The 12,194-nt window shown below is 40.0% G+C and overlaps 1 pseudogene; it reads right to left on the bottom strand.

Moving 5' to 3' along the window:
• Positions 1-5,986: 5,986 nt before the first annotated feature.
• The window catches only part of LOC108713561, a 30,264-nt pseudogene continuing 24,056 nt past the window's right edge, over positions 5,987-12,194 (bottom strand).

The raw sequence follows: 12,194 nt of genomic DNA, 5'->3' as shown, positions 1-12,194 counted from the left end.
CTTCAGCACACAGGCAGCAGTATAGACAGAGGGGTATATTTATCAAAGAGTGAAGTTAATAGTGAAGTTCCGCCACTAGAGTGAAATTTTGCCACTTCCCGTTCATTTCTATGGGGTTTTTAAAGGCGTATTTATCAAAGTGTGAAATTTCACTTTCACCCATTGATAAATACGCCTTTGAAAAATCCCATAGAAATGAATGGAGAGCTGCGGAATTTCACTCTAGTGGTGGAACTTCAGTCTTTGATAAATTTACCCCCAAGTGGCAGATCATTTCACTAATCATGTGCCCAAATATTACGGCTACGCGATTCCTGAACTGTGCTGGGGGGGCCACATTATTATTAATTTCATGATGGAGACTAAGGGCCGGTGTAAATTTGAAAACAGACCGCAATTGGCCCCGGGCCTGACCTTGGACATGCCTGACTTACTGTTTATGTGTAAATCCATGTGTTCCCTGAATATTGTACATAATTTGTCCCATCCAACAAAACAAAGCAAAAGTGGACTATCAAACACTTCTTCACACTCTCTTTAAGCTGTGGTAGGGATGATTTTTGGAACTTTTCTGATAGAGCAATAAAGGTGATGACCTGTACCCATTACAAAGAGGTATTATAGTTATTTCCTGCTATTTCCAGTTCTTCTATTCCATACAGTAAACCACATACTTAATATCCAGTCAAATCTATTTGTATTGTTAATGCAGGCTAGAACACATAATTAAATATAATGTTCTTTCTCCAGGCTGTTCTAGGGTTACAACTCCCGTTGTTTTACCTTAAATTTCATTAGAAACTCAGCTGTCCGCTATTCACCCATTTCCCACTTTGCTATAATTGTACTAAATTATAACTTCTTTATAACAACAAAACACATTGTTTTGTCAGTTGCCAAATCACTGAGGTCCTGAATTCAGATGCAGCTTGGGCAGCTTGTTTTCCCCATGTCTGTGGGTTTTTTCTGGGTACTTCGGCTTCCACCCACACCTCAGGAACATAAGGCAAGGCATTGGCTCCTGATAAAACTCACCCTACTGTGTGTGAATGTGATAGGGGCTGTGATTGTAAGCTCCACTGGGGCAGGGACCTATGCGAATGATGTGTAATCTCTGTAAACCTAGAAAAAGCAAATTCACTAAAATTGAGGAGCAAACAGCTTGTGGTCTTCCAGATATTGCAGAACTACTGTCAAACACCACCTCACAGCATTCGAGACTGGGTGTTCTTGCTGATGAATATGTCGGAGGATAAGATCTTTGGTAAATTCCTGCAGATGATAACTACAGGAGACCCAGAGTAGGGCAAGCTGCAGAAGGTTGGTGGGCAAAGGGGCGCAGGTGTATTTACTTGAGAGTCCAGGGTGGATCTGGAAGACCATACTGCTTTGTATTCCTAAATATAGCTTCACCCCCTCCCACTGCACGCTGATCCTCCCCTATCACATTAGTTCCTTATGTCTGGGGGTAGCAAGTAGTGGATCAGGGTTGGATGTGGTTCCACTTAGTTAGACTCCTGCAAATCTCTAATTCCCAATGTAGTGCAAGTAATGCCATTGATACTTATAATAACCCTCTAATTTACAACTTCCAGGCAGTGATCACAACTTCTTGATCTATATAAATTCACTCTGCAATAGTATGCTCTCTTAATAATGCCCCTCAGTAGGTTTCCTGTTTCTCACGTGCAATTGTAGATGTAAAATGCATAAAAATGAACGTATAAAATCACTATCTATACAGAAAGGACAGAAAGGTAGAATACAAGATATTCGTACAAGGAGAAAAGACAAAACAGCTGTTCAGAAATGTTCCTGATGGAGAAAGAAAAACTGGGCAGCAAAATAAACGCCTACCAATAGTATTTCACATATTGCGTATCATATTCCACAGGAAATCTCTGAGCCGCTCCAAACAACAATGGTTGATTTTATTGGCTGAAACAGATGAAAGTCACTTGTTAAACGAGCATTACATTTGATGAAGATCGTTAGTCTAAGGAATGGGAGCCAAAGCAGCTTGGCAAGAGTCTTCCACTCAGTGCAACGTCCTATACATCTAATATTTGTGGTTTTATGACTCCTCCTTAAGCGACACCTCCATCCATACACCGTGCAAAAAAGGTGAGCATCAGTCAGCCAAAAAGTCCTCAACGTCTCGCTGCTGATGCATTAACTTTTATAGGAAAAGCAGAGAGTAACACTGTGTTAATAAGGTGTTAACAGCTTCACAGCTACGGAAGATGAAAGGGGGTGTCACATGTCTAGGAGAGAAAATGTGTCTGAAACCCTTGTTTTCATGGCGTCTGTTGTGTTTACAGATGTGAAGCCGGGGTTGATTATAAATTCAGGAGATTCTGCCATGTTGCATGGGTGAGAATTGCACCAGGCAGCCATTTTATTCTTTTAACCCATCGAGTGTCTTAAACAGCATTAAAAAGGATTCCTCTAAAAGCACATTAAAAAAAAAGTTTGAAAGTGTGATTTTAAAAGGAAAAAATATTGCTTGCCTCTTTCAACATCATTTTTTTGATACCATTCTGCCTTTATGGCTTTGTCTGTTTTTCTACCTGCTCATCCGTCTATACCAGCCCACACACCAAGCAAAATGTTTTCACGCTACACTGAACCCTCATCTATCACTTGGTGTTTTTGTCAAACAAGTAACCCAATTAGAACCCAAACAATTGGAAACATGGCCATTGCCATTAAATTAAAGCCATTTCCCCCATCATGGGTTTTTTTTTCACCACCTGCTTTTCCAAAACTTGGTAACAAACAGGCAGATGGAGGTGGTACCTGCAATTTATTTTATTGGATGGGAATCCCGTGTCTTTACGTCTTTCACTCTGTAAATTGGAAGGATGGTTTATAGAATGGAATACAGGTATATAAAAGAGTGTTTTATATACTTCTGCAAGTTGTCTATCTATCCACCACCCATACAAGTTGGCTCTTTCACCATTCACCACCCCTGGCTAGTTTACTTTTTCATCACATTTAAGGAATTTCTACCTCTCCTGTCAACTCTGATATCATTTTCTTTTTGTTATACTTTGTAAAAGACTTTCTGTAGGGAACAAATCAACAAAATGCATTATTCCTTTTCATCTTTTTTCAGCTTCAGCCTAATTTGCAAACATACATCTACCAATACATGTTTACATCTAAACATTGTCAAGCCTTGAATGGCCATTAGTCCTCTGATTACTCCTTGCCAAACAGTGTTGAATTGTATATGTTTACAAATGGCCTTATAACCCCCACCCTCACATTTTGCAGTATTGCATGAGGGATACAATTGTTAGCTTTTCAGGAGAGTCTGGCTTGTTCTGTTTGACCTTGTTGAGCAAATGCGGAGGAGAAGGATGCAAATCCGGTGCGAATATTAGTTCTATTTCAACATCTTTCAGATGATAATTTTTTTTTAAATTGTGCGATTTCAGCCCCTGTGGAGTCTTATATACATATGTCTATTTTATTTCATCTGCAATTATAAGGACTCTCTGCTGTCCTTTACTGTGCCTACTATAAATTAATGATGAAACGAATGGTATCTAGCCCCACAAAGTCTCATTAAGGGACTAAAGTCAATGATTTAATTTTTCTTTAATCTCACTAAGGCACATACTTCATGGTACTTTGTACTTATATTAGATTACACAGTGACCCTTAAACAAAGCATCACATTGGGGACATAAATGACTCCATGCTGATTAACCCTTTTCCTTACAGCCCCGTTTCCACGTCCACATATGCAACCTCCATTTCACCAGCAAAGCAACTTAATTTTAGCATCCACTGCTTCTATCCAATGCCATGCTTGCATAATTTGTCTCATTAGTCTAAAAATAAGACTAGGGGAGCCTCATCCATTATTACCAGAGAGTTATTACCAGGACTGGCTATTGGGAAAAACTGTTGTTGTGTTCCTCCAGGCAGAACTTAGTCCTGCTGTTAATCCATCCCCGCGGAGATGTTGAGAGTACGCTGCACTAGGACCAACACTGATGGATCATGCTAACAAATTGCAAGTGCTTGGCTGCTGGGAGGCTACGATAGCTATTGCTTTTGGATTCAGACCTGGCCAGTTTAGCACTAATTTACACAAGGGATCTGCTAGGTTCCCATGAGGTTTGGGAAATAGGCAAAGCATCTCCGGTGGTAAAAGCATTTCAGTGGATGGGGGACTTGTACCTATATGAAAAGTGGAAAAATGGGAAAAGCCTAAGGGAGTTTGTTCCCAAAATGTGTCAGGTGATTTTGGTCTGTGACCTGTTGCAATAAACCACCTTTTATCCAGAGTGCCCTTATCTCTATTCTGTCAAGCTATATGAAAAGTGGAACTGATGAAAGATAAACGGACCCCAACTGTCCCTTATATATATATATTGGCTTCATCATATAACCCTAAACTGTTCTATCAACAACAAAACCATGTGACTGTCAAAGGTTAGTAGTAAAATAAATACTAACTCATCAAAGGCAAAAGCCAAACTGAAAGCACTAGGGATTCCAGGGTTAACAAGAGCAATTCTAGCAAAGTTACAATATCGACACATTATATTGTATCACATACAGAAACATTAAGTGGAGCAGTGGAACTCTGGGGTATTAAAACCATACATGGGGGTTGGGAAACAGGAAATCCTCAGGTGATGGCAAAAGTAAATACCTAAAAGTTGAATACAGTGAGGACAGGGAGAGGGGTGCACTATATTGCACTTACCTTTGCATGGAATTGAATCCTGGCAATAAATTTCTCCTGGGTCTTGGAGGGTTTAAAAGCCTTGTTTTGGGCTGACAAAAATCAGCCAGATACTTTAAGTGCAGCAAAATAGCCCATTCTTGCTCATTCTCTTATCTCTTCCTGCTTTTGGATTAATATGCAGATTGTTCCCCAGAGAAGAAGGACATAAGACCCCCCTCGATCTGCACACACTGATCTACAGAAACTGTATAGGTCCCTTCACATCTCTTCTGGGCAAACTGAAGTAGATCAATCTCTCTGCTCCAGAGCAATGAACAGGATCCAGTGAGAGGGGAGAAGAAAGGTGAGATGTGTTGCCTCCTCACTGGGTGTCTCTCCCTCTGCCACTCACACGCGGTCTCAGGATTTTTTCGGCGTGGAGGACAGAGAGAATGAGAAAGCGGAGGATGAGAGAGGGAGAAGGACAGAGGAATAGCCATAGACAACAGTGACACCAGATGTCTGCAGGGAAGTGCTACATTTTCAGGAATAGGAAGACAGCAATGAGACTCAGCGCATGTTCTTGTTTGTCTATCTGGGGTAAATGCATGTGATTAGGCTAATACTTTCTCTGTGAAGTAGGGAGGTGGTAATTGGGTGGCAAGTTAAATAAAAACCTCTGGTTGCCCTGCAACTGCTGTGATTTGTCATTTATAATAGAGGGTGTATAGCGGGGGACTGCTGTTTTGTGAGCAGCACCTCTGGTGCAGTAGATGGTCCGGCACTTCTGTTAACCCCTGCAGTTCCACAGTTGCAGTAAGATTTTCAGCCTTGTATGCGGTGTGCAGTAACTACTATTCATCTACGTGCAAGAGAATGAGTTAATGTTTCGTTTGTGGGTCTCAGTGTGGAGGGGGAGGGAGCTTTATCACAAAGGGGCCCTGGATTTTGTAAGCCCTACAATAACAATCATTGGTAGTGAAAGGCTCCAGCCAGGTGTGTTAGAGGCTGGGCTCCCAAGACAGGTTTATAACATTCAGCCAGGGATCATCAGCAGATCAGTTCCAGGTTAAGCAAAGGGGGTTAATTAAGGGGTTTGGAATAGGCTTCTTTCTGCAAAATGCAGTTCGGCAGATTAACTTTCCAATGCACAAAAAAACCCTGATCACAGAGAAGAGATTCACGCAGGCATTTGTTGCACAGTAATCTGATTTTTATCAGTTCACTGCACCATATTATAGTTTCTCTACATGCTAGTGGGCATAATAGACTTAAATAGCACAAGGGATATATGTTTTAGCTTAACATGTAGGTAATAATTAAGAAAACATGCACAGCCTCCAGCACAGCAGCGTTGGAAAAACATCTCCCAGCAACCTCTCTCAAGCACAGCTGGCAGTGGGATTCTGGGGGCTGTAGTTCCAAGAGAGATTGATTGCCTGTGAGAACATATAAAATAATTTATACTGATTAAATATTAGCCTGTTTAGTGATTATTTTAACAGAACTGTAAATTACCATCATCCTTTATTTGTATAGCACCAATATGTTACACATGGCTTTATATGTATTATTCACATCAGTCCCTGTCCCAGTGGAGCTTACAATCTAATCATGTTCACATCAAGTCAGGTTCATTGGGAGTCAGTTAATCTGCCTGGACTGTGGGAGAAAGAGATTACCCAAACGAAACCCACTGAGACACGGGAAGAACATACAAATTCCATGCAGAGAGCACCAATGCTTGGAATTGACTTCAGTGCTCCCCAAAACCACCAAACATGGTACATTTGGATGACAAACTAATAACTTATTGTATTATAATGCAAATTCATGGGGGAGTGCTAATGTTATTGGTTTATTGAACTTTGCCCATATCAGTAATTATCCATCCACTCATTCTAGTGATTTATTTTTTTATGATGAATAAAAAAAGTCTGTAGGACTCTTCCAGTCAATTTAAAGGGAGTTCTGTCAATCTGGAAGATATTTCATTTGAAAGCAATTACTCTTCAAACATTGTTGTCTTAAACGCAAATAATAAGCTGATTCTAAGTGGGGTACAGAAACAAAGACCCCACAAAAAAAGCTTCAGGAAAGCTCACATCCTCCTGTTTGTGCACCCTGTCCTCTTCTCACTCACTCAATCATTTGGAACAGGTTAAAGCAGCAGGAGGGGGAACCATACTGCTGCATGGTAGTTCTGCCATTGCTGGCACTGTTCTTTGGCAGCTTTATGGAGAATACTGGCTACTAGCCAAAGCTGGAACTGCAATGAATACTCTATATGGGTCATTGGTACTTATGGGTCAATGTGCAAAAGAGAGACAAAAAGCGCACCCATGTTTTACATTTCGCAATACTGTTTACACCCAGATAAGGACGTTTTGCGGCATGAGAAGTTGTATGCAAATGGCTGTGAGACTTTAATGTATGCAACACTAGTGGGATGTGGGTGGTATTTATGATAGCTGTAAACAGTAGCAGCATGGGCATTGGATGACTCCAAAAGATTCCACAAAGGGTCACAGAAATATAAAAGTAAAATTCTTTATTCAAAGTTGCATTAAAAATCTACAACATCCTTAATAAACAAAGGGGCAATCTTTATGCACAATGTCATAATAAGTGGGTGCAGGAGATACCACACCTCGACCTGGATGACTGGGATGACATTACACACTCATATTTGCCATCTGTAATAGGTAGCAATGATATCCTAATACAATATTGTATCATACATAGAACCTATCTTACACCAGTGAGGCTGCACTCCATGGGCCTTAAAGCAGACAATACATGCTTTAAATGCAGGACAGATCCAGGCACTTATTTACATACCTTCTGGACGTGCCCGCTGATGGTTAGATTCTGGAACAAGGTGGTGAACTTCGTAACGCAAACTCTCAATATACCGTGTGTGCGGACACTGGAGGCATGCCTTTTGGGATTGGTTGAAAATATCACACCTGACAAATACCAACGTGTTCTATTAAGGTTGCTCTATTTTTATGAAAGGAAGGCAATTACCTTGGTTTGGAAGCTGCCTAGAGCCCCCTCCCTAAAAAGTTTGAAAACATTAGTAAATGAAGCTCTTCCCCTATACAAACTAACCTATTTAAGTAGAGGAGGCTCAGACAGGTTTGGAAATAACTGGGGTCCATGGATAGACGAATTTGATACAGCATATGTGCAGGACAATATTTAGTTTGCTACAAGCTATATATAACGAGACTCCTGTGGTATGCATCCCTCGGCCTGCCCCCCCTCTCTCCTACCCCTTCCCTGTTACCCCCTGTTAAATAAAAAGGTTAAAAAACGCTTGACTTATCCCTTTCTGACCTAACTTAGGTCGATAATTCTCATGTGATAATTATGTATGGATATGACACACTGCTATATATATTTGAATTGCTTGTTGTTTATTATGGATGTATCAAGCTGGAAATAAAAACTTTAAAAAAAAAAAAAGTTGCATTAAAAAATCACCATCTCCATATGCCCTAAGTGTCCCAGGGACACTTAATCGCTTAATCATTTAACATACAGTACATATAAATAATATATCTATATATATTTCTATGATTTTTTCTGTTGGCTGTAAGATTTTTAAATACCTTCCTCCTACTACATAGAGTTAGCCCATGATTAAGTGTCCCTGGGACAGATGGTGATTTTTTAATGCAATTGAATAAAGAATTTTGCTTTTATATTTCTGTGACCCTTCGTGGAATCTTTTGGAGTACCAAAATGCCCATGATGCTATTGTTTACAGCTCCCTATGCTGAGGGTTTGGAACAGGTGCAACTGGACCACAATTTCTACTTGATGAGTGTCTCTACATCTTGGTGCTTTGTCAGCTTTTTTCTTTCTTTCTTTCTTTCTTTCTTTCTTTCTTTCTTTCTTTCTTTCTTTCTTTCTTTCTTTCTTTCTTTCTTTCTTTATCTGGTCTTCCTTATGGCTGACAGAGCTGCACTCTGTTGCAAGATATGGAAGGGAGCAAACTCCCCAAAGGCAAGGGCTCAGTGCATGAGTACTAAGGGGTATAATATGTGGTTTCCTGTAATCCTTTATTGCTCTTGCTTATGTAAACACAATGCCACCACTGAATGGACAGACATTATTCAGATCAGTTGTGTCTCTGTTTAAACTCATCTTTATGGGATGTTTGCATTGTGCTTTCCCTGGACATAAGAATGAACCGGGTACTGAAGTTCTGGATTTCTCCTCCTCCAGCTTCTGTCATCCTTAATGGTCAAGATGAATTAAAAAAAAAACAAATTTTGGATTCCAAGAGAAAAACAAGTTGTCTATACTACTTAGTTCAATGGAAACTCGATGGCCTGAGAACACATGCTGGGAAAGACATCAGGTTATTATGGAGCTCCATTCTCATATACCCAGACATGCTTGACAAGCTGCTCCTTGGGGATAAAAGGCTTTTCTGAACAGGGTTATCATCATGTGAGCTAATCTTGCCTGTATATGTGCAGGCCTAACTTAATTCACCTGAGTTTCTTCCGGTGTGTTCCTGTGCTTGTTCTGCACCCTCTTACTTAGTTGGCAAATGAATTACTGCTAGTTTGCCTCCTTCCACAGCCTTTTGCCCAGTGGTGTAACTAGATGTCACAGGGCCTCACAACAAAATTAATTGAGGGCCCAAAACATTGATAAATTGACATATTCTACTAAGATGCTGTATATTGAAATAGCTCATTAATTATGGCCTTATTGGGCCCCCTACACTAGTAGCCCCCCCCCCTCTGTAGTTATGCCCCTGCTTTTGCCCTATTGTCCCCCTAACCTTTTCTGGCCTGCCTTGAACCTACACAGTGTCACTTTTGCTTCTGTTTTGTCCCTAAGCATGAAATGAATAGCTCATCTACCTTGCTCCCAAATAATATGAAAGCATCACTGCAGTGAAATATTTGTTAAAAATAATCCTGCAATTATTTCAAAATGAATTTGATTAAAATGAGGGCCCCTGCTGTAAAGTTTCTCTGGCACACATGCTAGCACCTCATTACGAGGTGCTGTGACAAGTCCATCTTCTAGTAAATAGAACAAGATGGCAGAAACAATCAGATAATGAAGGTTACTAGAGATGCCGTAGGCTTTCCTCTGATGAAGACATTGCAGAGACAGCGTGAAACAGAAAGGGGTTATTAGTAATTACATTTTATCAGGGAGGAACTGTAATCATGAACTAAATTTAGTACTAAAGTGGTGCCCAAAGCTAGTTATTGTTCTGATTTAGCAGCCACAATGTACATCCATTGCTACTAATTTAACTGACTATATGATGATCTAACTTTAACTGTACATGAAGATTTCTTTGAAGGGCACCTATCACTGAAAAATTGTTTCCCCTTACAAAAGGTGTGGGCCAATAGAGCCCATCCTTCGGTTGGGGAAACAATATTTTTTTACGAAAAATAAAAATGTTCCTCACTAGCACTATCCTGACCACAGTGGGAGTGAGTGCCCCCCCCCAGTGTGGGCAGCCATGTTTGTTGATGCATATATGAACCTCCCTGTTTGCTCATTATGCAAATGCATGTGATGTAGGAGAGGTGGATGCGACACCAAGCTTACGTCACACACATACACAAAATGTGCTATCTGGGGGATTCACTCGTTAAGCGCATGTGTGTGACCCCAATATGGCCACCAACACCGGAAGCTCCCTCTCGTTGCACTGGTGATTTTTGGTGGAAAATTTATTGTTTTCCTCTGCCAGAGTTTGGGTTCTATTAATCCACACCCCTGTTAGGAAAATTCTTTTTTTCATGGATAGGTGCCCTTTATAACTTTTGTAGTACTTTCATTTCTGTTTTCCTTTACTCACTCTAGAAACATTTAAGGGATGTGATGAATAACAAAATGTTACAGTTTCAAATACGTTTGAATTGCAGCGGGTTGGGGTGGGGGGCAGAACAAATTGAGTTTAACCATTGCATGAATCAGTAAATACCATTACAGAGAGATGCTGGGAGAGAAGAGGGGAGAAATGTGAACTAATAAAAAATACATTAAATAATTAAACTAGGAGGGGAAATGAGTGAATCTGAGCAAAAGCAATATGATCAGACGAGAGGTGAAGGACAATACAAACCTGTGGGTCAAGGGGAAGCAGAAAGAAATCTCACAGAGAAGAGACAAAAGGTGAAGAGAAAAGAATGGAATGGAGGGGAAGGGAGACACAGAGATGATTATTTTCTGCTTGAAGGGCTGATAGAGAATCGTATATAGTAATGGAATTTGGATCAGCCTGGCAGGGAATGGTTAAGAACTGACATTATAAATAAATAAATAAAGACATGACCTTTCACAATTGAAGGGCTCTGCCACCTGAGCCCTCTGTAATTCTACCCATGATTAAGAGGTGCAAAAATCTTACAGCTTAGTGCATAACCCCTTTTCTGGATGGTCATATAACATTTAAAGTGATAAAGTCGTCAAAATATGAGACTTAAGATGCTTTTATCTTTAACACAATGTTGGAAAAGCAAATGGGAGAATAAAATAAAAACTTTTAAATAGAATAAAAATGTGCAAAATGAAGAATTCATCTGTAATGTTGTGCTCACTATAGAATTCCAGGCCACTAGGCCACAAAATCCTCCTTGTGTATCCTCTGCACTCACTTATAATCTGTATAGTACTATAAAACATTTTATGCATTAAGCTTCTAAATCCTGTCCTTCGCTTTATACAAAACAGAGATTGTTTGTCCATATATTGATGGCCAGCAGGGCTGCTATATGAAATCACGGGGAAAGCCATCCCCACAGGCCCCAGTTATTAGTTCACTGCCTGTTAGGATACCCTGGTTGGTGAGCACTGCCAACTAAGTAAAATAGGGCCCTATAAAAAGAATCCACAGCTGGCCACTGTCTGGCCCGGTTTGCCCAACCCATGCCCAATTACACAAAGAGCTGAGCACAGTTAAACAATATCACAAAAGACCTGACCATTTTGGGTCAAAACATGTGATTATTTATCAAATGGTTAAGTCTGACTTTCACCCATTGATAAATACATTTATAAAAATCCCATAGGAATGCATAAAAAGTGGATGAGTTTCTCTGAGGTGAGCTCTAATCTCACATTTTGATATATCTGCCCCTAAGTGTTACCTGGAACTTCTTTTCTAAGGTAAAAACTACCAATTATTGGCCACCACTGAGATCACATGACTGTAGCTGTAACAAAAAAAGGGAGATGCTGGTTTAAAACATTAGACAAAAAATTCTGTATAATAAAAGACCTTTTCTATTTCTTGGTGTCGCTGAGCTCCTCACATCCCCCTGCACGCCTCACTGTCTATAACTGTGTCTGTGTAGTCTGTGCATGGGCATCACATTTTATTAAAATAAAATTAATTAATTAATTAAATCAGTATAGGTAACATCTATTTTAGTTCCTTAACACAATAAAATAGGATCTGGAATTATTTGTTAGGTTGACAGGTCGCCTTTAAACAGGGATGTGATCAAATAAT

Source organism: Xenopus laevis, chromosome 4L (assembly GCF_017654675.1).
Source record: "Xenopus laevis strain J_2021 chromosome 4L, Xenopus_laevis_v10.1, whole genome shotgun sequence".
NCBI lineage: Eukaryota > Metazoa > Chordata > Amphibia > Anura > Pipidae > Xenopus > Xenopus laevis.
This window is presented reverse-complemented; position numbering and strand designations above follow the sequence as displayed.